General features: G+C 40.3%; 1 protein-coding gene across 1 annotated transcript in view; it reads left to right on the forward strand.

Annotated features, from left to right (window-relative positions):
- The first annotated feature begins 10,618 nt into the window (after positions 1-10,618).
- LOC117381115 (leucine--tRNA ligase, cytoplasmic) overlaps positions 10,619-27,071 on the forward strand; it is a 118,104-nt gene continuing 101,651 nt past the window's right edge. The window contains exon 1 of the mRNA XM_055226968.1: positions 10,619-10,623. The gene's annotated coding sequence lies outside the window, so the exon portion shown is untranslated. The remainder of the gene's footprint in view (positions 10,624-27,071) is intronic.

The raw sequence follows: 27,071 nt of genomic DNA on the forward strand, positions 1-27,071 counted from the left end.
GTTTTAAATCACTATTAATAAGGCATGTTTGGGTCTTTTCTTGATCAGAATGATGTCTTTTCTTTTAGTTTTTCGCGTTAGTGCTCAGAAATAAGACGAGATGATGATTGTTGTGACAAATAAATAGATCTACTAACTTAATGTTGGAGTTGGAGCTTGGTTTTGTCAGATCTAAAACAGAAATAAACACCAAGATACTCCCACGCCAAGAATCTAAGTGTTAAATGTTGTGTAAGATTTAGTATTTGTTTTATTACAATATGTTCCTTTCCATTTTCTTTGTTGTTGTGCGTCCAAAATAAAGAAGTATTAAAAATGGTTTATTTGTCAGTGCATCTTTCTATAAGATAATTCAACATAGATTGTCTTTTCACCAAGTTCTTAAGGAAAAGTTATGACTAACCAGAAAGTAACGTTACACGACTGTGATAAAACTTTCCAAAATAACCTTAAAACAATCAAAAGTAATCTCCAGGGAATGTTCTGCTGACCTAAAAATAACCAGAACGTTCTGAGAAACCAAACTTGTTATCTGGGCTGGTTCAAAAATCACAGGAGCCTGTGTAATAAGTTTACACCTGTCTCTCCAAAGTATTATATTATTACGCAGTTTTAGTTGTGGTAAATCTGACAGCAGCCTCTAAACAGCTTCATTAAGATTTCCTCTGCCTCACATTTTGCTCAGATTCATTCGCTCATAGGAGCAAAACTGTGCTTCTTTGAGAGAAGCTGTGTTGGGTTTTTGCTACTGTTGATAAATGAGGACCAAAATGTACGTTTAAAGTTGATTGCTCAGTTGAAATTTTAGAGAACTGTCCCAGCCGCCATGTGGGACACTATTACAAGATATGAGCCCGGTCCAAAGTACGCAACTGGAGCGTAAAGTTTACTTAAAGAGTATTCAGGCGATTTTTACTAATGTATAAAAAGCAATTGTATTTTCTCTTACACAGCTAAATAATAATAATCATCATCATCATCTCTTTGGTACATTCATTGTTTACAGATTAATCAGCCGAGTCGTGGGAAGACTTTGCCAGGCTCAAGAACACCCAGGACAATAGATAAAAACGTGACTATATTTATAACTCATAGCATCATGGAGGGTGTGTCGCCAAAGGCAAGACAAAATACACATACTTGTTTGAATGTACACAGGTAAATGTGTAAGGGGAAAATATATTTTATGAAGAAAAGTGAACCCAGCATTCATCATAGTCTGAGTATAATGCAGCTATAATTATGTGCTCAATAATTGAAGTCTGTTTAATTAAGACACAGCTGCTTAATTAAATATAATTCTGCAGAGCCGAGTCACAGCCGCAGGACACATGGTTATGGTCTATTTTGGGAAGGTGATTTCATTAGAACTCATTGTGACACCAGACAGAGGTCATGGTATTTAATATTGGGATCAGACTGCAGTTTTTAGTTCTTTCCTCTATATCTTTTATTGAAGTGTGTGTGTGTGTGCGTGTATATATATATATATATATATATATATATATATATATATATATATATATATATATATATCTGAGTGCTACTACTCCAGTAATCCACAATCCACACTTACAGCTAAGCAACTAGTAGCCTGGTGTTCCATCATTCACAGATGGCAACTGCTGTCACAACCTGAGATGTACCACATATGCTACGCAACCATGAGAAACATGAGAAACATGGAGAAGGAGATTAGAGCATCACGTAACAGCAATGCACAGTGACAGGTGCGTCTGAGAGGAGACCACAGCTGAACAGAATCTATTCACCATCACAGTAGCAGACATTCAGGAAAGAGTCCCAGGTATGAAAAACTGGACTGCATCAGGCCCTGACATGATCCACACCTACTGTCTAAAGAAACTCACTGTTCTCCATGAGCACCTGGCAGCCCAAATGAAACAGCTGCTAAGAGAAGGGCCTCACTTTGAATGGCTGATGTGCTCAGTGTATGTTTCAGACAGTGGAGTGCAGAGGTAAAGGGGGGGTGGAGGTACAATCACTGAAGGACAAGCCCCTGCACATCAAGAAATCCTGCCAGTAGCTTGAGAGAGCTGGACTGATGGACAGCACAGAGGCTCATCCTGACTGCACAGGAGCAGGCCTTGAGCACCAGAGCGATCGAGGCCCAGATCTACCACACCACACATAACCCGAGGTGTAGGCTGTGCAAAGAGGCCCCTGAGACAATCCAGCACATAACTGCAGGGTGTAAGATGCTGCAGGAAAAGCAAACATGGAGCGACATAAACAAGTGAAGGGCAGAGTGAAACATCTGTGCAGAGTACGAACTGGACACCTCAGGGTCAAGATCTCCAAAGGTAGTGAAGAATGATCGAGCAAAGATCCTGTGAGACTTCCAGATACAGACAGACAGAATGGTGATGACCCAACCGGACACTGTGGTGGAGCAGTGACCTCTAAATTGGATGATCTCAGGTCAATCTCAGGATAAACAGCAGACATCTAGGTCCAGAAAAGTGCAGTTCTTGTCTGCCAGGCCTCCAGCAGAGGGCCTGAGCTTGGAAAAAGGATTTGGTCATTTGGAGTTTAAAAGACTTCTCTTTTTACGTTCGCAAGATCAGTTTTGGCGCACATTAAAACATAAAATCTGAAATGTTTTGATGGTGGAAAATAGACTTAATCGTATAAAAATCCATCTGTTTTTGGTCATGAATTTTGATATAATTATACATAAAATGAAGTGGAAAAAAGAAAACAGTACCTAGCCAGAGGTCTATACTGCAGTGAGTAATACAGCCTCAATCTTCCAAAATGCTCTGTCTATTATTTCCATATCTGACAGCTTATATATAAACCCTGCATTTTCTCTGCGTGTACTAATGACAGGTGCTTCCTCGTTGCACCGCAGAGAGTGAAGATTTCAGATGTATGCTCAGCACGGATCTGCTAACAGCTCGTTAATCACCCATGGACCTGCAGCCCCCGCACTGTCACCCCCACACAGCCAGAGCGGCGCTAAAGACAGTAAACACAGACCAGGAGCATGATCAGAGTCTTCTTCTAAATAGTCAAAGGGCGACAATAAAAGAAAGAGTTTTTAAGTGTTAGCATATGAAGGAAAAGAAGGAGGAGGCAGAAGGGCAGAGGAACACATAGTTTATTGAGTTTATTTTGCAAAATCAACTTTTTGGAGCCATGTTACAACGTTATTCTCTTCGTTACTTCATGAACCTGTGCAGTAGTTTCATTAGTAGGATGCATGCTGATTGTGTTGTGATACACTGAGTGATTTGAGCGCAGGGAATAAGGGGAGCATTGCCCGACCAGCGAGTTTGGAACTGGACCGTAAAGCACCTCGAACCTCCATCCCAACTTTAGACGATCCGATGACAGACGCTAATTTGTATGTGTCTCTCAAATGTGTAAGATGTCTCCTCTTGAAAATTCTCATAACATTCAGAACAAAAGATACACACTCACCTAAAGGATTATTAGGAACACCTGTTCAATTTCTCCTTAATGCAATTATCTAATCAACCAATCACATGGCAGTTGCTTCAATGTATTTAGGAGTGTGGTCCTGGTCGAGACAATCTCCTGAACTCCAAACTGAATGTCAGAATGGGAAAGAAAGGTGATTTAAGCAATTTTGAGCGTGGCATGGTTGTTGGTGTCTGAGTATTTCACAATCTGCTCAGTTACTGGGATTTTCACGCACAACCATTTCTAGGGTTTACAAAGAATGGTGTGAAAAGGGAAAAACATCCAGTATGCGGCAGTCCTGTGGGCGAAAATGCCTTGTTGGTGCTAGAGGTCAGAGGAGAATGGGCTGAGTGATTCAAGCTGATAGGAGAGCAATGTTGACTGAAATAACCACTCGTTACAACCGAGGAATGCAGCAAAGGATTTGTGAAGCCACAACACGCACAACCTTGAGGCGGATGGGCTACAACAGCAGAAGATCCCACCGAGTACCACTCATCTCCACTACAAATAGGAAAAAGAGGCTACAATTTGCACGAGCTCACCAAAATTGGACAGTTGAAGACTGGAAAAATGTTGCCTGGTCTGATGAGTCTCGATTTCTGTTGAGACATTCAAATGGTAGAGTCAGAATTTGGCGTAAACAGAATGAGAACGTGGATCCATCATGCCTTGTTACCACTGTGCAGGCTGGTGGTGGTGGTGTAATGGTGTGGGGGATGTTTTCTTGGCACACTTTAGGTCCCTTAGTGCCACTTGGGCATCGTTTAAATGCCACGGGCTACGGGATAATGCACCATGTCATAAAGCTCGAATCATTTCAAATTGGTTTCTTGAACATGACAATGAGTTCACTGTACTACAATGGCCCCCACAGTCACCAGATCTCAACCCGATAGAGCATCTTCGGGATGTGGTGGAACGGGAGCTTCATGCCCTGGATGTGCATCCCACAAATCTCCATCAACTGCAAGATGCTGCTATCAATCTGGGCCAACATTTCTAAAGAATGCTTTCAGCACCTTGTTGAATCAATGCCACGTAGAATTAAGGCAGTTCTGAAGGCGAAAGGGGGTCAAACACCGTATTAGTATGGTGTTCCTAATAATCCTTCAAGTGAGTGTATAACTTCTTTTACCTGAGATAAAATAAGTAGTTTAGTGCTTCACTCGTTGATTCCCACGCTGTTTCTTACTCCTTCTTTTAAGTATAAGCCGCCATGGTTGTTTGCCCTGAATGGACCATGTATCTGTCTGATTGGGTAATCTTCTTGTCATCCATCCATTTTCTTCCGATTATCCGGAGCCGGGTCACGGGGGCAGCAGTCTAAGCAGGGACTCCCAGACTTCCCTCACCCCAAACACGTCCTCCAGCTCCTCCGGTGGGATCCCAGGGCGTTCCCAGGCCCGCCGAGAGACATAGTCCCTCCAGCGTGTCCTGAGAGTCTTCCCTGGGGCCTCCTCCCTTCCTGTCAATCACACCCAACTGAAATCGGGGAGACAGGATATGGTTTCAGCCCACAGACTGTATAAAGAAGTGGACTAAGTGAGTGTGATGTCACCTACAGCGTTCAGCTCCAGAAAAATGAAGCTCACCGAGGCTTGAGCAGTTATAGCGGCGAATTTGGAGTAAAAGTCCATATTTGGAATTCCGACCACGAGTATCAAAGCAACCAAAGAGCCAATTTGGAGCAAAGATGTTGAAGGTAACACTTCTTCCCACCCGCATCGCTGGTTTAACAGGAAATGGGCGTTTAGCAATCAAACCTGTTGCTAACACTACCGGGAACAACCTCGGGGAAATACAGCGCCTAATTTGCCTGTTATTAATGTTTATATCTTGATTTACAGACACAATAGCACCAGAATCACATAGAGCGGGTTAATAGGAACATTTTAAGACCAAAATTACGAGGCTCGCTGCAGCAGTTACAGAGAGAGGCGACAATTTTTCAATGTAAAGTGAATTTGAGCCTGAGTCAGTGGAGCTGGAGGCGAGCCTGTGATCACTTCCTATTTGAAACATCGAGGCTAGCAGGTTAGCTACGTCCATTTTTACAGTCTATGCTTCAGATCGACACGTCTTTGTGAAGTTTTGTCAAAGTGTGTGGTTCTGGCTGGTCAAGTAAAAAGGTAAGCAAAAAGGAAACATATTAAGCATTTTATCAGCTGATTTTTGGTGAATTTCGTAACAATAACAAGCCGGAATATTCCTCATTATTCATGCTTTATTAAGACTGTTCAAGTTATTATGAAGCGGTAACTTTTTGCAAGGTTAATAATAGTAATAGTGGTAGTATTGGTGGATTTTCACATCTGTGTTTACATGTACACCAATAAAATCATGCCAGTAATACCAGGTTTATATCAGGTTTAACTGGCCATGCATAACGTAGACATTTAGTTCGGTTAAGACCTTGTAGACCTGGTTTGGTCCAAGTCCTGGTCCAAATTAAATGGAAAAAGTGTCTGCTTTCGTTGACTAAATTTACCATACTTACTTAACAGTTTCAACGTATTATCCTGGGAAATATTTGAAATGTTGTTAATTAATATCAATGGAAGAGACAAAAGAAAACGTACCTCTGTGGTTCCTGCATTCATTTGTTTAATTAACCCAAACCCTTGCTCTAATTACTGATTAAATTCTGATCTTGTTGTAGTACAGATGAAAAAACCAAAGACCAAGAATAAAATACGTTAAAAAATATTAAAATATAACGTCAGGATGGAAATACAGTATACGTGTAATGCAATTAATTATAAAATATTGTATTGTAGATTAAAACCAGAAGGGGAACACTGATATAACGTGTCATTTATGCACAGGAGTAAAACTAATCTGTTTTCATTGTTGACTGGATGCATTATCACGATCTCATTACAGTCCGACACAAACATACGAGCGACATGCAATTTAAAATGAATCCATAAAACTACTTTGTCTTTGCAACAAGGCGCTCAAGTGACATTAAGAGAAATGTATCGTTGTGTTGTTCTGCTTCACGGTCTGCAGTTCTAAAATATATGAGACCTATGAGAACTCACGGGAGCGTATAAATCACGGAGCGAAGCAAAGGGTTGTTGTCTAAAATGCTAATTTAATGACAACAGGCTGAAGTTTACAAGATGCATTTGGACGTGTATTAGAGACTGGCTCCGAGTGAGTCATGGGAATCTTTAAATATACAGTACGAGCGATGCGACGTAGGATCTATCATTTAATTAGATCTGTTTACGTAGTGCTTTACAATCGGGCCACAGTAGCTCAGTTGGTAGAGTTTATCCGCTGGTCTGAAGGTTGGCGGTTTGAATTCTGCTCTCGATATAAACATTGGTTGTGCGGTCAGATCAATTCACGCACAGGTTGGTGGGTTTTACTTGATGTAAAGTGCCTTGAAGGTGGAAAAGCGCTGTATAAAATGTGACAATTTACCATAATACGCTGATTGAGTAGTAGTCAGATGACACACGCACGCATTCGCTGTGGCATTGTTTCGATTTCGGTTCTGCAACGTCACAAGATTTATTTCCATCCAGTGTTGCATTAATTTTCCACCAAGATGTTGCATTGATGCTGGTCGAGTCTGACGCTGCTCAAAGCTTCTCCAGCTCATCCCAAAGATTCTCAATGGGGTTAAGGTCTGGACTCTGTGGTGGACAATCCATGTGTGAAAATGATGTATCTGTTGTAATGCAGGCAAACAGGACCAACAAATGCAAGACTCGGGGAAAGTTTACAGTGTTTATTTACAAGTCGTGAATTAATGTACAGTAATGGGGGTTGAGCTGGCGGGGAACAGGGGACGAGGTGCGGGCCAGGATCCAGGGGTGGAGGGTACGGCGTAGCGGAGGTGGTGGTGCAGGCAGCGCCGGGGCAGAGAGCAGAGTGCGAGCCGGGGTCCGGAGTCGTGGAGTGCGGAGACAGAGACAGGGCGACCAGAGCCAGAACGAGGAGCAGGGTGCAAGGCGGGGTCCAGAGGCATGGAGTGCGGAGAACAAGACAAGTAGAGACTGTACCAGGACTGGAAGGCAGGGTCGGAGCGGAGCCGGGAGCGAGGGGGCGAGGATGGTCCAGAGAACAGGATCTGAAGGGTAACATGAAAAATCCAAATGAGCAGGATACAAAGAGCAGAATACAAAAGGCAAAAACAAGCTAGATATTCACACGCGGACAATCTGCCACCGTGTGTCTGGTCCTGGCTTCTCTTATCCACAGTCTCACGCTCCTGATTCACTCTTTCACAATTTGAGCCTGATGAATCCTGGCATTGTCATCTTGGAATATGCCCGTGTCATCAGGGAAGAACAAATCCACTGATGGAATAACCTGGTCATTCAGTATATTCAGGTGTCAGCTGGCCTCATTCTGCTGAACCTCGACCGGACCAACTGCAGCAACACCAACATATTTGCTTAGTTAAATCCAGGTGGTGACTTTTCTTTTGGCCAGGTATATGTGTGATGAAACTCCCCTTCCTCCAACCCCCCCCCCCCCCCAAAAAAAAAAACAAAAAACAAAAACAAAAAAACAAAAAAAACATAAGGAATGGACGAAATGATCTAATCTACAAAAACTCTTCTCTTTGTTATCATTACGTCCATAAAATCTTTGGTGTCTTGACCAGAGCGTTCTCTTTAAGGTCACATTGAAATCACTTCATATACATATACACTTGCTCTTTAGGACACTGACCTTTTTAAAGACACGTTTTAAAGGACATCCACTGAAGCCTATAATCCCTAAATGAGAGCAAAGGACTCTGTATAGGCCGCGAGCAAAAAGTATAATAGCTTTACACATTCACTTTTAAATTAACATATTTTTTGGGATCAGCATTTCATATACACAAAAAAATATAATGATGTCCATAAATAAATATATTATGGTACATGCATTTTTCCACTTTCAAGGCACTCAAAGCACTTTACATCAAGGAATCACTCGACCATTCACACACCACTGTACGTAGACAAGGTGGGCTAAGTGTCTTGCCCAAGGACACAACAACAGTATTCATCTGTGGAGGCTAGAATTGCACCGCCAACCTGTGAGTCAGTGGATATGGCCATTAGCATCTGTCAACAAACATTCTACAAACCAGACTGACCTATTGTCGCCATTATGTCAAATTTTTCTATGTAATTATTGTATATTGAACCAAAGCAACTGTTTTAAAGTTTTAAGATGATCTATTTAAATGGTAAAAATATGGTATAATATATTTCTTTAGGCTCAACAATAAACTGTTTATATAAATGGACATAATTAACCTGATAGCTGCCCCGTTCCAAATAGGCAAAGCAAGTTTACTTGTATAGCACAGTTTGTACACAAAGTAATTCAAAGTGCTTTACAAAACAAGACATTAAATTCACACAAATCAAAGTATAAATAATCACAAATAATCATCATGAAATTAACATTAAAACAGAAGAGTGCAGAATAAAAAACCTTTCAGTCGTATGCACAGATAAACAGAACAGTTTTGAGGCTGGATTTATACATGGTCAAAGTACAGGAAGTGATCATGGCTGCACTTAACCCTCTCTACATGATCCTGGTGTTTTTATTCCACAAGTTTGTCCATAAATCAAGATATGAACATACATAACAAACAAATCAGACGCCTTCTTTCCCCGAGGTCATTAGCAAAAGTGTTTTATTGACAGCGTTGCTAAGCGCCCACTCCCTAAAACCTAAACCAATGATGCAGGCGGGAAGGGGCGATACCTTCAACAACCTCGCTCCAGATTGGCTCTTTGGTTGCTATGATACTCGTGGTCAGAATTCCAAATAAGGAACTCGACTCCAAATTCGCCCCTATGACCGTTAGCCTCGACGAGCTTCATTTGACTGGAGCTGAACGCTGACATTAAACGCTGCTCGGACAACCTGTAAGGAGCCGCGAGAGACTATAGCTCAATGCCGGAAGACCCATTTCCCAATCATAAGGTCAGGAATACCAAGCGGGAAGTGTTAATGTGCAGCTTCTGGGTTGATGTGACTTGTTTTGATAGATTTTGCTCAATATTATGGAGGCTCTCATTTTGTGCACATTATGAAGCAGAAAGCAATCTCGGAGTGAAGAACCTAAACGTCCCAAAATGTTTTTACTAATTGTCGTAATTTAGAAGAAGCTGTTGTGATGTAACAGCAGCGTCACATGAGATGCAGCACACAAGGCCGTGTTTTTGATTGAGGTGATTTTAAGTTGAATCAGCTCAGACAGAACTGCACCTGAGCCCTGTCTCCTGATTACACACTACGCTACAAATACATTATTAATGCTTGGATTAGACCAGAACCAATCCTTCACCACATAATTAAACTAAAAGCACTCATAAAACTTGATTGCTGATTACAGGAACTCAAACTCAACATGGAACATTTCTAAACAGATGGGAGATTTAAAATAGCAACACTGAGTAGATAGTTTCATGCGTATTTAAAGGTTCAGAAAAACTTCAATAACAAATCTTTCATTTCTTGGAGGTTGCTGTAATGGGCCTACCCCACAGGGGAGTCGGCTCTTTTTACCCAATCCAAAGCTTATCAAAGAAGTTTCTTTCTGATTGGGTGACTGAGATTGGGTATGTCGTAACGTCCGGAGGGAGCAAAGATGCAGACTCGGGAAAACAGTTCAACAGAGTTTATTAGCGGTATAAACATGTGAAAGATAGTAGTCGGAGCAAGTAGTGGAGGGCTGGGTTGGTGGTGGGTGTTCAGGCTCAGGTTGGGCTCTGGGCTGTTTGTACTTGATGGATTCAAAATATATATTGTATATTATGTTATCTCACTGTTCATTTTAAAGGTACTGTAATGTAATATTCACTCTTTATTTAGTTATTACTATTAGTTATAGTCAGTTCACTACTTTATTTAGTCATATATTCAATTATGTAAACTATGTAATCTGCACTAATGATTGTTCTTGAGTCTTGCAGAAAATGTCTTTTGAAAGTGCAGGATCCCACGGGAAGAAGGTCACGGGGAAACCTAAACAGAAACATCATGGGAGGATGTTTTGTGACCTTCTGGAAATGCAAAAGCATTTCTCTGTGAATTTCGTCATATGTTTTTACACTGCTTGCCCCCCCCCCCCTTTTAGAGTATGTGTATGTAACTAGGGTTTCCTAACTTTAATAAAAGAGGTGAAAGACGGAGAGGGTGGTGGTTTGTAACTGGGTTTTTTTGCCTCTCCGCTCTTTCTCCTCAATATTGAGACAAAATAATCTCTCTTGTCTTCTCTTCTCTTTTGAACTCTAATATAGGTTGTAAACCTATCAGTACTGGTCAAGGCGAGCTAGGTTGGCGGTGGAAGTGCTCGTATCGGTCGAGGTGAGCTGGGTCAGAGGCGGAGGTGTTTGTACCGGTCGAGGTGAGCTGGGTCAGAGGCGGAGGTGTTCGTGACATTCGAGGTGAGCTGGGTCGGAGGTGGAGATGGAAATACCGAAGACGACAAGACAGTGTAGGATCCCTCAGTTTCTTAGTACTCCGCAGCTGAAGGCTTGATTACTTGATCAGATGCAGGTGTGCGGAGGTGGTGCCAGAGCCTTCGTCCAGCTCCAGGCACAGACATGGAAGAGAGGGGGAAGGACAGCACAAAAAACACACAAAAAACCCTAATCCTGACAGGGTAATTACGAACCAAAACGTTTAAATCAGATTTTTTTCCCTACACTATTTTCTGATCTGTTATAATGTCGTCTCCTCATCACAAACATATCTGGAATTGTTTTTGTTTCATTCACACATGTTTAACACACAAATCCTGCATATTTAGGCTGAGTTCTTCTCTCAAACAGAAAACACTCTGTTCCACCTTGTGATGTCATCATGTGGTAATACAGGAAGTGCTCCACTGTGTTTTTAAACTCTATACACCTTCACTAGAATCATTTGGATCATTTCAGCTCCTGGAATTACCAATCTCTACTGAACTAAAGGTAAAAAGTAGCGAAAACTACCACTTCATGACATCACAAGGTGGAACAGAGCGTTTTGAGCTTTAGAGATGTGGACAGACTAATAATAAAGTGTTACTTAAACATGTGTGAATGAAACAAAACACAACTCTAGGTGTGTTTTTGAAGAGGTAACAACATTATAACATGGCTTAAAGCTCAGGAGAGTATTTTGCGTAGTTTAGTATCAAGTAAATGCGTAAACGTGCAGAATTGTAAAAAGAACATAAAATATTTAACCAGCATCCTCCTTACTAAGTAGCAGGAGTGATATAGAAAATATATAGCGCAAGTACAACCGCAATCTCTCAAGTTATTGCTCTGAAAGTTTTCAAAATCACTGCTCAACCAATACTCTGTCCCTTAGATAAACCTTTGAAGTGCCTTTCTAACAAACTCTCGGTTCTAACAACTATCAAGTGTCCTCTCTCTGAGTCACAGTGCTCTTACCGACTCCCAATAGAGTAGTTAGGGACATTAAGAAGTCGGCAGTCCTGCAGATAACTGGTGTAAACAGGTCTGTGCCACTTCTGCTCGAGCATTCACTTTATTCTATCAGGGCTGTCCTTTCAAATCCTCTTCAGACCACACAGCTGCCAGGCTCCTATCGCTCCGCTGTTTAGCCGGCCCGATCCGCAGTATAGAGGCGAGGATTTAATAGCAGGTCTAGCTACACACAACAAGAGAGTTAAAAGAAAGCTTCACTGCTGTTACTTCAGAGTTTGCTTTGAGGAATGCAGCAATTAGGGCAGGGGCGGTGCCAGATATTTTTGGTTGGAGGTGTGCTCAATGTGGTTTTCAATGTGGATGCTCACTTAACATGTTCATTTAGAGCTTTTTAACGACGCCCACATCCGCCACCATGTTTGTTTTGCTGTTTTAAACCAGTTTAAATGTAGATAACACCCGGTAGTGATTTATAATGGGTTAACGTGGAATTATTTTGTATTGGAGTCTCATTTTGAGCAACATTTTTAGTCAAGTTGGGCAAAAATCTTTGTGGGAGCTACAGGGGTGCACTGACCAGTCCAAGGGAGGCTAGTGCCCCCTTAAGCTTCCCCCATCCCCCTTGGGCAGTGCAAGGAGTAGGACTGTCACGATAACACATTTTGAAGCACGATAAATTGTTACAGAGATACAAAAATGCGAAATAATCCTAGTGAACCATTTTTAAATAAACGGTCTCATTAAAAAGCCTAAGCTGCAACAAATAAAACGCAGAATGAAGCAATAATTAGCCACAGAAGTTACTTTTTCAAGCTTGAAATACCCAACATCTCCCAACTTTTGCAAATAAATTATACACATGATACATTTTGAGTCCACAAATATGTTGTTCGAGTGAACGATCAGATATGATAATTGTCGTGACAGGCCTGGCCAATGGAATTTATCTTAATTTAAATACATATCCATATTTTTGTGTTCTTTAACTTTTACTTAGAGCTTATACCTGTGTTTACTGTCTTAAAAATGTGCAATACAGAACTACAGTGCTTCATTTTAAACAGTTTGCAGTGAGTTATTTGTTGCTTATCTTATCTATTTCGAGCATCCAAATTATTCACTGTAATGCAAAAGAGCATAAGAGCTTTTCCCAACTTTCAGAGGCCAGAGCGAAGTTTTGCCATCACATTAAAGCTATTAACAGCTAGCATGCTAATGTGCACTTCCTGATTACTGGATCATAAAACACTTAAGTAGATGCAGACTTAGTTTAACCTCAAGAGCTATTTTTATGATACATCTGTGCTGGGGCAAAATGAGGAGAAAAATCAAGCACTTTAAGGGGTTGATATCAATTCAACTGATTATTAAACAATAAAAAGGACACAGTGTATGAAAAGGAGGTGCAGGAAAAGGTAAAAAAAAAAAAGGTCAAGGGTCAAGGTGTGGCCAGGAAGAAGGCTCGCTGTCCTTATCTGGCAAAAAAAAAAACCCAAAAACTATTAACAAACGAAACAAAGGGGCCACGGAAGGAGAGGGAAGGAAGGAGAAAAGGGAGGATATTAAAAAAAGAAAAGGAAATGAAATGAAAACTGGAACCACACTCAACTTTTCTCTTTTTTTTCAAAATTTTCTGCCCTTTCCTTCTTATTTTTTCAACTTTCTGTTTCTGTTTTATTACTTATCAACCCATACGCACACATATAAGAACAGATGCCATTCTTATCGTCTCATCTCACCCTTTAAACCTGGACTTATGTGCTTCCTTTTCCTTCAAGTCAAAATGTCTTATGTCTTTTATGGTTCGTATTCTCTCTAATATCACAATAAATATAAAAAGTCATACTGCGTCACCGTAAAGTTAGAGCTACGTGACCTTAAAACGCAAATGATGAACCGTAGCACTAAGTTCGAAAAAGTAGTCCCTCTATCTACGTCATCAAACCAAAATGCAGGGGCAATTTATGCACAATGAATACTTTTTCTGACAGTTTAAACACTCATTTAACAGTGCTTTTGGGAGGTAAATTGGAAAAAGAAGTATAATTTATGCAGGTTTTTATCAGTTCTTGTTACAATCTCATTTCAGTCGATCTCGTTTTCGTTATTTCATCCACTAAACCAATGCAAACCCATTTCATTCAGAAGTGGATCATTGAAAACTGGCTGTCATAATTTATCATTTCTCAAGTGGGTGCCAGCATATGCAAAAATCCGTTGCTGTGAAAAGTTTGAGAACCTGTAAACCAATGCCCAACCGTTAAGTCGCCCCGTCACCATTACTGCCGGAGCGCTCATAACACACCATTTTCAGCGACTATATTTGGAGCTAAAGGCACGGCCAGCAGGCAGCAAAGAAGGAACAGAAGCCTCAGTGCCTCCATCTGCTTGGAACGAGACAACAAATTACCAGCAAATAAATCACTTAAGTGTGCCGCGGGGGGAAAGCGCGGAGGGTAGAGGAGGTGGGGGGGTTGGGCCCGGGATCAAAAGAACTGGCATACACACAATAATTACTTTGCTTAAGTTTAGCACACGAGGGTTTCTCATTTGCAGGATTTGTTTGGCCCTCGTAAAAAAAAAAACTAAAAAAACGACCGGAGTTAAACGTTCACGCTGAGATGACTGCGGTGAATGGGGTGTATAAGCTCCGGATGATGAAAGAGAGGATGAAAAGTCAGGTTGGTCTTGGGGGTTCAGAGGCTACGGGGTGGGAGGGGTCCAGGGGGGAAAGGGATACCTCAAAGTCAAGAACAAAAATGAATGAAAGATGAAGTAGTAAGTGATGGTGTTGTAATATAAATGCTATTATCAAACATCCATCCATCCATTTTCTTCCTCTTATCCGGGGCCGGGTCGCGGGGGCAGCAGTCTAAGCAGGGACTCCCAGACTTCCCTCACCCCAGACACGTCCTCCAGCTCCTCCGGTGGGACCCCCAAGGCGTTCCCGTTATTTTATCAAACAGTAAATGGATAAATAAGTTGTGGTGTTTTATTAATGGTCAAATGGTCCAATTCTTATGTAGTACTTTACATTAAGGAACCACTCACCCATTCACAGACACTGGGGGGCGAGGTGGGTTAAGTGTCTTGCCCAAGGACACAACAACAGTATTGTTCTGTGGGAGCGGGAATCGCATCGCCAACCTGTGAGTCAGTGGATCCGACCGCTCTACCATGATGTTTTTTTTCTAATGTTGAGACTTTTTTATCGTAAAAACCCTAAAAAATTATATAAAATCAACAGAGAAGTCGTCTTGTATCGAAAAGTCTGGTTTATTATGAATCAGTTGTGAAGAATCGTCAAAGAGCTGTTGTCTCGAGGAGTGTCGTGTCGCCCTCCACTGACAAATGAAAATACATATAGTGTATTTATACCATCGAAACAATTGTACCAGTTTAGTCTAGTTAAAGTGTTTGGAGGCCGCTAGATGCACAAACAAGAGATACGCCCGTGCATAACAACAGATGGTATTCACAAAGGTTTGGTCAAAAAGATCCGTAACAATACAGGTAAAGATTCAAGGTGTTGTAACGACTGACAATGATAGAGAACTTGGAACAGTTTAACAATGTTTTACAGATTGAAATGTGCAAATGAAGGTATTAGAAGATAGTAGTGGGGTTGTTTGCAGTAGTCCTTGGGCGGATCGTGGGCAGCGGGGTCAGAGACGAAGTAATCCACACCGAGCGAAGTGAACTGGGTCGGAGGGTGTGAGGTTTGTGCTGGTCGTGGAGAGCTGGGTCGGAGACAGAGGAGCTGGGATCTGACGAGGAGCAAAAAAACATCCAACTTAGAAAAAGGTACCAAACGCAAAACATGAGACTGAGCCAAGTAGAGGGGAAAACAGCAGAAAAAAAAAAAAAAACGCAGGACAAACTGGGATCTTGACATAAGGTAAAGAAAGCCATAACGTCACCAACATTCAGATCGAAGGATGAACGCTCGACCAACTGAGCTACTGTCGTCCAACTCGTTTAACTTCTTTGTTTCATGGGGGATGAAGTCAAATCATGGTAATATGGACCAAGCTTCATTAAGTTGCTTTTTTATTGTTCAATTTGGATGTTTTTATTGCACGAAAACATGTATCCTTACTGCAAGTTCGGTTAAACCTCTTCAAACCTGACTCTTATTTGTCCTTGAAGGGGACCTCTACCTCCTTGTCTCTATGGAAATCCTGTTCCTTTGGCTATAATATCCCACAGTACGACACAATATGTAAAAGAAAAGAAAAGTATGACCTCCGTCCGCCTGAAGAACGTCACAAAATATGGTTATAACTTAATCTTTCCACAGAATTATGTGTAACGTGCCACCTCCAAAAAGTTATGCGGTGTTGCTTTAAGACGACAGTGAAACTCAGGAGTATAACGGGTCTGATTCAATTTTAAACGCATGCCTTTAAATTTACGAAGCAAGGCAAAGATGGTGGTTACAGTCCACAGAATCTATAGGCAACGAGTGGAAGCGCAATTTAGGAATCACGACATTCCACCAATCCCATTTCAGCGCATTAATAAACTGTTTTTGTCTTAAATAATATTCAGATCATAACTTTAAACACTGACTGACTTCACTCCACACTCGCTCTTTCTCATTACCATATTTGCTTTATGTACCTCACACTTCATTATTATGGGTCTTTGGGGTTTCCATATTTCCCGATGTGAATTACTGCGCCCCTTCACAAACCGCACGCTTTCAGCCTCTCAGATGGATTGGTCGGGGAAGAAGGTTCAGAATAGTGTGAATAAAGATCCATTATTTTAATCGAGAAAAGCTCCGAACTTCGTCTGAAGTGTCTGACACTTTGACAAATGTGGAAGAGACAGCCCCAGCTCAAAATCCCAAGTCACGGTCATAAAAGTTTAAGCAGGTTTCAGTCACTTTGCATTTTGGTGAATGTCAGGTTATGAGTCAAGAAGGTTTAGCAAACTTGACTTACAATAAAATAACAACAGAATTTAAACAAAAAGTCAAAATGAAAAGTTGATTGGAAATAAATCCCAAGTCACGTTCATAAAATTTTAAGCAGGTTTCAGTCACTTCGCATTTTCATCAGAGTCAAGTCAAGAAGATTCAGCAAACTTGAAAAATATAATCATATGAGTGCTACAGAATTTATGTAAAAAAAAAATAAATTAAAATAAAACATAATAATAACAATAATAAATAAATAAATAAATAAATAAATAAATAAATAAATAAATAAATAAATAAATAAATAAATAAATAAATAAATAAATAAATAAATAAATAATAATTAAATAAATAAATCCCAAATGGTCATTATTAGGTACAAACATCTGAATGGAGTCTTCTTCTCATCTAAAGAAACTGTTATTTGTCATTTAGGCAAAAACTGTTTGTTGGAAAAGGTTACAGACTGTCTTGATCCTCTGACATATCTATAAGTTCTGCGCTAGTGAACGATTTGTGCTGCGGTCAAACCTCGATAAAATGAAAACACATCACAGAGAACTTACTCACTGAAAGAAATAGGATGAATGGTTGACATGGAACAGCCTTTAATGTATGTCAGGTTAAGGTGCACTTTAATTTCAATTTCTTTCAATTTAATATTTTATTTCATTCATTAAAACAAAACAAATCAATGCAACATATCTGCATACAGTATTTCAGCTTTTGTACAATTATGATAAATGAATGAAAGGGCACAGAAAGAAACAAGAGCTTATAATATCTGCCCCTTATCAACTCTGACTCTTATTCACTTCCTGTTACATTATACAAAATCAAACTTAGATGTGCAGCTACTTTACAAAAAAAAAACAAACACAAAATCATCCTGTCACATAGCAGTTATATACTTTCTTAATAATGATAATTTCAAGCTTTTCTTAAACATATAAATGGACTTGGATTCTTTAATATTACTTTCAAGACTGTTCCAAAGACTGACTCCCTTGATTGAAATACGTCTTTCCTTTGGTTTTGTTCTAAACTCTGGCTTAGAAAATAAATCAGTTCCTCTTAATTGATATCTACTTTCTCTCTTTAGAAATCTATTTTGCAACTTCTCTGGTAATACTTTTTGATGAGCTTTATACATGGTTTTGAGAATGCGATATTCCACCAATTCGTTAAAATTTCAACATTTCTAATCGAATAAAAATTGGATTTGTATGTGCCCTATAAACACTTCCATTGATAATTCTAATAGCACGCTTCTGTAAAAGAAAAACTGGTTCAATGTAGGTTTTACAAGCACTTCCCCACACTTCAATGCAGTATGTCATATATGGAACAATCAATGTGTTATACAATTATTATTATACAGTTATTTATTAGTTATACAATTTTGCATGATCGGGCATAGACCAACTGTTTCCATATAATTCAGAAACACATTTGTTGCTGCTTGATTTCCCAGGTCTATGTTAAAGTCACCACATAAAAAACTGATTTGTTAACGTTCTCAAACATTTCAAGGATCTGATCTGTAAATAAGTCAACACCAGCCCCAGGCGGTCTATACACACAACTAATTAATACGTTTTTCCCATTGTCATTAATGATTTCTATGCTAAGCATTTCCATCAAGTCACTCCCACTTATCGTTTTTTGTTGAACCAGTTTACACTTTAGATTTACATCCACATAGAGGGCAACACCGCCTCCTTTTTTATTAACCCTGTTTATATAAAACATGTTATAACCATCAATCTGTACTTTATCAATATGTATGTCCTTTAACCAACTTTCAGTAACTGCAGTTACTTTAAAGGCGTGTTTAAAATCACTGAACAGCTCTTTAATTTTATTCAATTTATATTTCAAACTTTGACTATTGAGGTGAATGATGGAAAATGCTTTATCTGAGACCTTGTCTGTTCTAGCGTTAAACTGTTGAACTGTAAAATAATTACATTCTCCAGGTGTTAATAACTTATGTGCGACATCAGATTCAATATCATAGATTTTATCTTCCTCATTTGTGTCAATATTAATGTCCATATAACTATTTAGTGTGTTTTAAGACCATAACTGTGTGTATCCAACCTTACTTCTCCTTTGGTCCATGTTGACAGTCCTTCTCGGCCGTTATCTTCCTCTTTCAATGTCCATTTTTATACTTCTCAAGTTCTTTCAAGTCCCTGATCATCCTTGATGCTCCTTCGTTGTCTCTTATCCACACATTGCCATTGCGTGTCCATGTCCCAGTTATTTTCCTCTGCTTTCTCAACAGTCTTGCTTCCCTCGCGATGCCTCCATTTTTCTTTGTATGATGTTCGTTTATAAACACATTTGTGCCCTTTAGTTTCCAAGCCTGTATTACGACATCGTTTTTCATGCTCCTGCTAATAAACTGTATTACAATAGCAGGTCTTATTTTCTCTGACTTTCTGGGTAGCGTGTGACAAATCGAAATAGCTTCTTTACAGATGTTGATTCTCTTACTGTTCAAAAAATCCACCACCTCTTGCTCCAGTGACAGCAGCTCTCCTCTTGGCGCGTCCTCTGAGGTGTCGCCGTTAGCTGCCGCCCGTGCGTAGGTTGAGTCTCCAGCCCCGAGATGATCAAGTCCTCTCTCCGTGTTTACTGCTCCAGTTCATCGACTCACTGTTCCAAGAAAGTAATCCTTTTGTCCTTTTCACTCATCATAGTTTTCAGGGTAGCTACTTCATCCACGAGTTTGAGCAGCCGCTCCTGTTGCGATGTTAACTTTGCCAACTCTTCAGACATAAAGTTCAATGAGCGCTTGAACTCCTCCATATCGTCTGCCTTTATCCCCAGTCCAGCTCCATTTCCCAGCCTGTTTTGGTCCCTCTTTTCTCTGAAGATGCCACTCATTTCCTAATCGTCGCAGTGTAGTCTATATATCCTCCCTCTACTCATTAAGTCTTTGCTAGATTGTTCATCAAGACAGACACTCAAGCTTGTTTTTTTTTTTATCTACTCGGTCGTTTGCATTTCTGTGAATCTACATCTGCATTAATTCCCGTTTAAGGGACCTGTTTCCGAGTTTATTTTCCCAGCCTGTTTCCAACATTGATTCCTCAAAGTGAAAGAGATTTTAGTTGATATTATAAGACTTTGATTGCTCAGTTGTTTATTGCCTGATTTGTCATATTAAGACTCTCAGTTGGATTTACTAAGACCTACGTTTGTCTGGATTCTTTGTGTTGCATTTTGGTTCAGTTTTACCTGCGTGACACCCACTTAGACATGAGGAGAATATGCAAACTCCACTCAGAAAGGCAGGAATCAAAACAGGAACTTTCTTGCTGTGAAACATGAGTCATGAAAGAGTGGTTCAGAGAGCATGAGCACAGAGAGAGACAGAGAGAGAGAGAGAGAGAGAGAGGGAGAAGAAGGGAGAGAAAGGGAGGCTGAGAGGGAGAAGGGAGAGAGAAAGAGAAGCAGAGAGAGAGAGAGAAATAGAAGCAGAGAGGGAGAGACAAAGAGAGAGATGCACACAGAGAGAGGAAGAGAGAGAGAGGGAGACAGAGAGAGAGAAATAGAAGCAGAGAGAGGGAGAAGCAGAAAGAGACAGAGACATCATTTTCACACATGGATTGTCCACCACAGAGTCCAGACCTTAACCCCATTGAGAATCTTTGGGATGAGCTGGAGAAGCTTTGTGCAGCGTCAGACTCGACCAGCATCAATGCAACATCTTGGTGGAAAATTAATGCAACACTGGATGGAAATAAATGTTGTGACGTTGCAGAAGCGAAATCGAAACAATGCCACAGCAAACGCGAAAGCTAAACGCGGTCCAACCAAATATTAGAGTGTGTCGACTCCGTTCTAAGCCAATTCAGAAATCTACTGCTTCTTTATGCAACTTTGATGATGGACGTTCACTTCCTGCATGGAGATGTTATTGCGTGGCCTAGAATTATCCATAGTAAGGCATTAAACGTATCTATCTCCATAGAAACAAGCGGGCCAAGTTGCATGTTTTTCACACACACCAGCATTTAAATAAATGTCACACAGATTTTTCAGTTTTAAATCCAGACAAAGCAGTAACATCTCTAACCTCCATCAGAAAAGTCACATAATGCACCTTTTCAACTAATATTTAAGCTCTCACTGTGCGGTAACTCTTATATTCCAGAGTACGGTAAACGTTCTTTAGAAATTTCAATTACGGAGACAGTTCTTAGGGACCGCTCTTTGGCCTTTGATGCACGTTTGCCCTTTTAGATGGTCAATAAAACGTCCGCTCTTTTTTTCTCACAGCTCTGTAAAAATCCCGCATTATTTAATCTGGTAATGAGTGTGAAATGACTTATGCAAATGCTAATACAGAATATGTTGATGTTGTGAAGCCTCTGGGGTGCGCTTCATTTGATGCCGCTCCGAGTTCAGTGCTCCGATTCTCCACAAATAATCCTTTCAGATGCACCGGCGTGTACAATACAGTTACAAGGACTCCGCTCAAGAGGATTAGTTTGGAAGTGGAACGGAGATTAGGTAGATTTCTGGCATAAGCAGCGTTTTGTGTTTCCAAACAGACGAAATGAATGGCGACAAATGACACAATAGAATTTATCAGAATACGTACAGTACTGAGCGCTTCTTATCCTTTGTGTTATGAGAAAATTGCACGGCGTTCTTTTGTCAAAATACATAATTGTGCGAGTCCAAAGATATTTTAGACCAAGTAAATCTAAACCTTTCACTTCCTGTACGTCAATTCAGGGTAATTTCATCAACGTATTGTATCTATGTATGTATAATGTTAAAGTGCACGTTTGAAAGATGCATTTCTGGCTTCGTTCAACCAGACCAACATCCATCTTTAGTCGTTCACGTAGGTTTTGGTATTACTCCGGTTACGCATTTACTTCAGTGCCTTTGTACATATGTGTTGTAACGACTCACAAAGATACAGAACTCAGGGAACAGTTTAACAATGTTGCAGCTGGAAATGTGCAAATGAAGCTAGATTCGTGATCGTGGAGAGCTGGGTCGGAGACAGAGGAGCTGAGCGGGTCCAGGGAGCGGGATCTGACGAGGAGCAAAAAAACATCCAACTTAGAAAAGAGTAGCAAATGCAAAAACGTCAGACTGAGCCAAGCAGAGATGTACCACTGTGGTTACGTGGACGATCTGGAGCCAGAATCTCCGCCCAGCTCCAGGCTCTGACACAGAAGGGAGGGGGAAAACGGCACAAGAAAGACAGGACAGACTAGGATCTTGACAATATATAGAGGATTATTTACATTTTGTTCATTGTAAACCTTAATATTGATCTAAATCTGCTTAGTGATAGAAAAACATCAATTAACTTCCTGGTCAAAACTGCAGAACTGGTGGCGTTTCGCTGTAGCAAGCAGCAAATTCTCATTTACCTGGTTTTCTGTTCTTTTCTTGGTGACAGTGGCTCAGTTGGTAGAGCGTTTATCCACTGTTCTGAAGGTTTGCGGTTTGAATCGCACCCTCGACATAAATCATAAATCGTTGGTTGAGCGAGTAGATCCGCTGACGGTGCGATTCCAGCTCCCACAGATGAATCCAGTTGTTATTGTCCCTGGGCAAGACAGGTAAAGTGCTTTGAGCGTCTTGAAGGTGGACAAGCGCTATATAAAAACGTGACCATTTATATCGTTGTAATTTCTGAAGCTCATGCGTGACCTGGAGTTATTCGATAGATGAAAACTGGAATTTTCTGAGCGCTCAAACCTCAAACGCATGTGACTCTGCGGAATTACTCAAACACGCATGAATCAGTCACAATATAACACCATTAAAACATGGTTAAAAACTCATAAAAGTCCAGTTTATATAACACATCCCCTTGAAACTGCTTATTGCTATTAACATTTGCTCACATAAGACAAGCCTCCGCAGTCAGTTCAAATCCTCCTGTTTGTGTGTTTGTGTGTGTTATGCAGATTCTCAGAAGATGCTCCATTGAACAATTCTAAACAGCAGCAGCAGAGACGTGAACTCTTGATGTTTTTTCTCAGCAGGAGTGCGGCTGAAAACAGGAAGCACTCTGTCAGTTTTATGAAAGAAGAAAGAAATACATTTGAACATTTACTGAGTTCACTTGGTTCTGCTTCATAATCGCTTTCTGAACCACTGGTTAGTCACATGTTCAGAGGGAAAATGCAAATAATATGCAGTACATTTCATACTTTAAAGGAAGCAAGGATAACAGACATGAATCCCCACGATTACAACTGGACTAAAGTCTTTTTCATTTGATATCTCGTTTCAGGGTGGCACGTCATTCTCAAAAGTATTTTTATAATAGCATCCAAATAATATTGTAAAAGTGTTGGTAATAATTCCACTTTCACTGATCAAAATGAAATTTACATAACTGTCAGTCCTATCCCACCAAACACAATAATACAAAAACATGAAAACCTGAAATCTTGAGGTAATAATAGACTCAGACTTTAACAGCCACATTACATCAATAACATCTTTTTAGCATCTAAAAACATTGCAAAAATCAAAGGTTTACTGTCAAAACCAGACTTGGAGAGATGTATCCATGCATTTGTCTCCAGTAGTGTTGCGTGCCACTTGGTTCAGGGGTGGTGGCACGCTATGAAATGATGTTTAAAACCGGGTGTAGAACAAAACGGGAGCGTGGAGATGTGGTCAAAAAATGGTAAATCAGATTAATTGCTACAAAAATAATACTCAAACTAGGTAACACAAAAATAAAATACAAAACGATGCTGCAGTGAAGGACCCACTGGTCGCCGATGTGGTGGCGGCTCCGGGATTTTATTCCCCGGTTTGATTGCTGGCCGCTCCAGGTGCGGCTCAACCAGAGGGTGGATCTGCGTAAACAGAGGTAAGGCCAAAACAACAGGACTGGTCTGTAACAAGGAGGTTAGACTACTGTAACGTCCTGATCACTGGCCTCTCCAAACGAGCCTTAAGACAGAACAGAACATCCAGAACACTGACTAGAACCAGGAAGTACTTCACACATGTGTCCTGTGGCTCAGATCTCTGCTCTGGCCCCTGTGGCTCAGAGAATAGACTTTAAAGCAGCTCTTCTTCTGTATGAGCAAAACTTTGGCCTAGCACTAAAGTATATCTCTGACATGTTGTCCCATAATGATCCATCTCACACTCTGAGGACTTCAGGGACCGGCCTCCTGCTGGTGCCCAGAGTCAGGACTAAACATGGGGAGTCAGCGTTTAGTTTTATGCAGCTAAAACCTGGAACAGTCTTCCTGAAGATGTGAGACAGGCCTTGACTTTGACAATGTTTAAATCCAGGCTCAAACGGTTCTGTTTAGCTGTGCATACGACTGAAAGGCTTTTATCCTGCACTCTTTTCTTTTAAAGTAAAATTTATGATGATTATTTATGTTTTGATTTGTTTTCTATTATAATTTTAATGTCTTTCTTATTCTGTAAAGCACTTTGAATTACTTTGTGTACTGATTTCACCGTACAAATACTCTCACCTCACCTAAATCCTTAACTTCGTCTGCCCATCCATATCTCGTATACACAGCTTTATAAACCTGAAATGGTAGTGGCTCACTTCTCTTATAAAACCTTACAGGAACGCAGACAGCATGATGAGTGGGTTCTGAATAGAGCAAGTTGCCATTTTCTTCTCTCCTCTGCCTGTGCTGAGAGTAATAACATTCTTCTTTGAGAGTATGTGATTAATGTACACAGTCTGGTGCAGTTTGCTCCGTGTTGCACAGAGCCACCGGGTTGGGATGGATCACAGATAGATTTCTAATGTGTCATAAATTAGCACCAGGCGAATGTCTCGGTGTGCCCATATCCAGCCATTGTTTGCCATCTGCTGTGATGTAACAGTGCATTATGTATTTCATAAATGGAGTCTGAAACAAATGACTGCTCTGTGCGACGCCTCACCATAGATCAGAGATGTGGATGTGGCTGAAGCGCTGGGAACAAAATATAAAGGAAAGATAAGCTACAAAATGTTGAGCCAAGCCTGTGGTTTTGTACCGTAGGAGATAATTCAATATTAATAGGAAGCAATCGTTCCCCTTCAAATGGTTCGCACCGTTTTTCACAGTAAGAAAAGATTGGTTCTGTTTCTGAGATGAGGAAAGATTTAAAGTTAATTAAAAAGCCTATATTTCACTATTTTCTGATCTATTTTATAACGTTTCCTCATCACAAACAGACCTGGAGTTGTGTTTTGTTTCGTTCACATATGTTTAACACACAAACCCTGTGTATTTAAGCTGAGTTCTTCTCTCAAACTGAAAACACTCAGTTCCACCTTGTGACGTCATCATGTGGTGATACAGGAAGTGCTCCACTGCGTTTTTAAACTCCACACACCTTCACTAGAATCAGTTGGATCGTTTCATTCATTCACACGGTGGAAAAGAGCATTTTGAGCTTTGGAAATGGAGGGTGACAATAATAAAGTGTTACTCAAACATGTGTGAATGAAACAAAACACAACTCCAGGTCTGTTTTTGTTGACATAGCAACATTATAACATGGATTAAAGCTCACAACAGTCAATTTTGCTTAGTATAGTACCTTTAAATCTGATTTTACAGCACAGTAATGACGCGGAAACAGCAGAGTAACTAAAAGTGGAAATGTTGTAATCAATTATAATAATGATTTGTAATGAGACTGCCTTTCAAGACATTCAAAGCACCTTACACACTCAGAGGTAGTAATATTCTAGTGGCCATCAACCACTCTGTCCACCTCCAATCACTCACGCACACATCATTTTCATTTTCATACTGGGCAATGTGAGTGAAGTGTCTTGCCTAACGACACAACAACAGGTTCTACAAGAGCTGAGGTGTCACATCAGCAAAATGGTGGCTCTCAAACGGCCAGATTTAAATGTAAGACAGTATGAATGCAACTAAATGTGACCAAATGTAATGTAAAATAAATGTAACTATTGTTTAATCTTGTTAATTAACCATTTCTGTATTTATTCCAAGTTACAATTATCACATATGAATTTGCATAGATATGAAAAAATGTCTGTGTAATTGTGTATCTCCTGATAAACTGATATTTTAAGACAGTCATAAAGTTTTAATTTGCCTCGTCACGGGCCACATAAAATGATATGACGGGCCGGATTTGGCTCACGGGCCTTGAGTTTGACACATGTACTAGAGCCACTGCTGCCCCGCCTGTAGCACGTGGTATCATCAGCAGTGTCCCATCCAAGTATTAACCAGACCCGGCCTTGTTTAGTTTTCGGGATCAGGTAACACAACGGACCACAACATTATCCCTCATGTTGTATTTTACTGCTTTCTTTTGGTAACGACTATTTTTATCGGAGTACGGAGTTTTACCCAGTACCATCATTCATTGCTCCACGTATCCTCCAATGAACTTTCTTGCAATGAATGTTTTTTTTGCACTTGTTATTATTACTTTTACTGTTGGAGGTTTTTTTTCTAACATTGATTTGGCCGAGGAAATCCAGTGTTTAGATACTTTAGATTTTTACGTACAGACCTCGGCTTATTTCATACCTTGACATGTTTCCGAGCCACAGCTGTGAGAAAAGTGATAAGATAAGATAAGATAAGATAAGATATGCCTTTATTAGTCCCACAGTGGGGAAATTCCAGTAATGCACCGCACAGTTAAAGAACAGAAGGAAAATGGTACATGCAATAAAACAAGATAATAGATAAATAGCCTAAAATAAACTAAAAATAGACTCTACATCTCCGTAAAGTGACTTGATATGCCCCTCAGTCCGATTTACAGTTTGGTTGGGCTGGATCTCGATGCTCTCTCTGATTCAACGATGGCACGTGTTGCTTTCTGTGCCAATAACCTTAATTTTGCCCCAATGAGACGGTTTTCGCTCTTACATTGGTCTGAGATTGCGGACAAGCTATCGTAAAGTGCCTTGGGCTCAGGTTTGAGATCCATTTTGACTCGTTTTGACTCGTTTTGTTCGTATTTCGGGGCAGCGAGTTCAGTTGTTTTGTTTTCGCTGACCAGTCTTCCATAGCAGACCATGTCCACGTTATCTTTACGGCTCAATGATTATTCCTTTGTTTTTCTCCACACACTCACTTCACTAGAGCAAAGATTATTCTGCCCTGCACTTTTTTTATTTTTTATATTTACCTGCTTGCTTATCGTTGTAGCTTTGGTATACTGTTCACAAAGCAGGCACGCGATTCTCTGACCTCATTCTGCAACACTTTGCCTCCCCAGAGACGGAAAAATGAAATAAAAACTGGTGAGAATGGGACGAA

Source organism: Periophthalmus magnuspinnatus, chromosome 14, assembly GCF_009829125.3.
Source record: "Periophthalmus magnuspinnatus isolate fPerMag1 chromosome 14, fPerMag1.2.pri, whole genome shotgun sequence".
Taxonomy (NCBI): domain Eukaryota; kingdom Metazoa; phylum Chordata; class Actinopteri; order Gobiiformes; family Gobiidae; genus Periophthalmus; species Periophthalmus magnuspinnatus.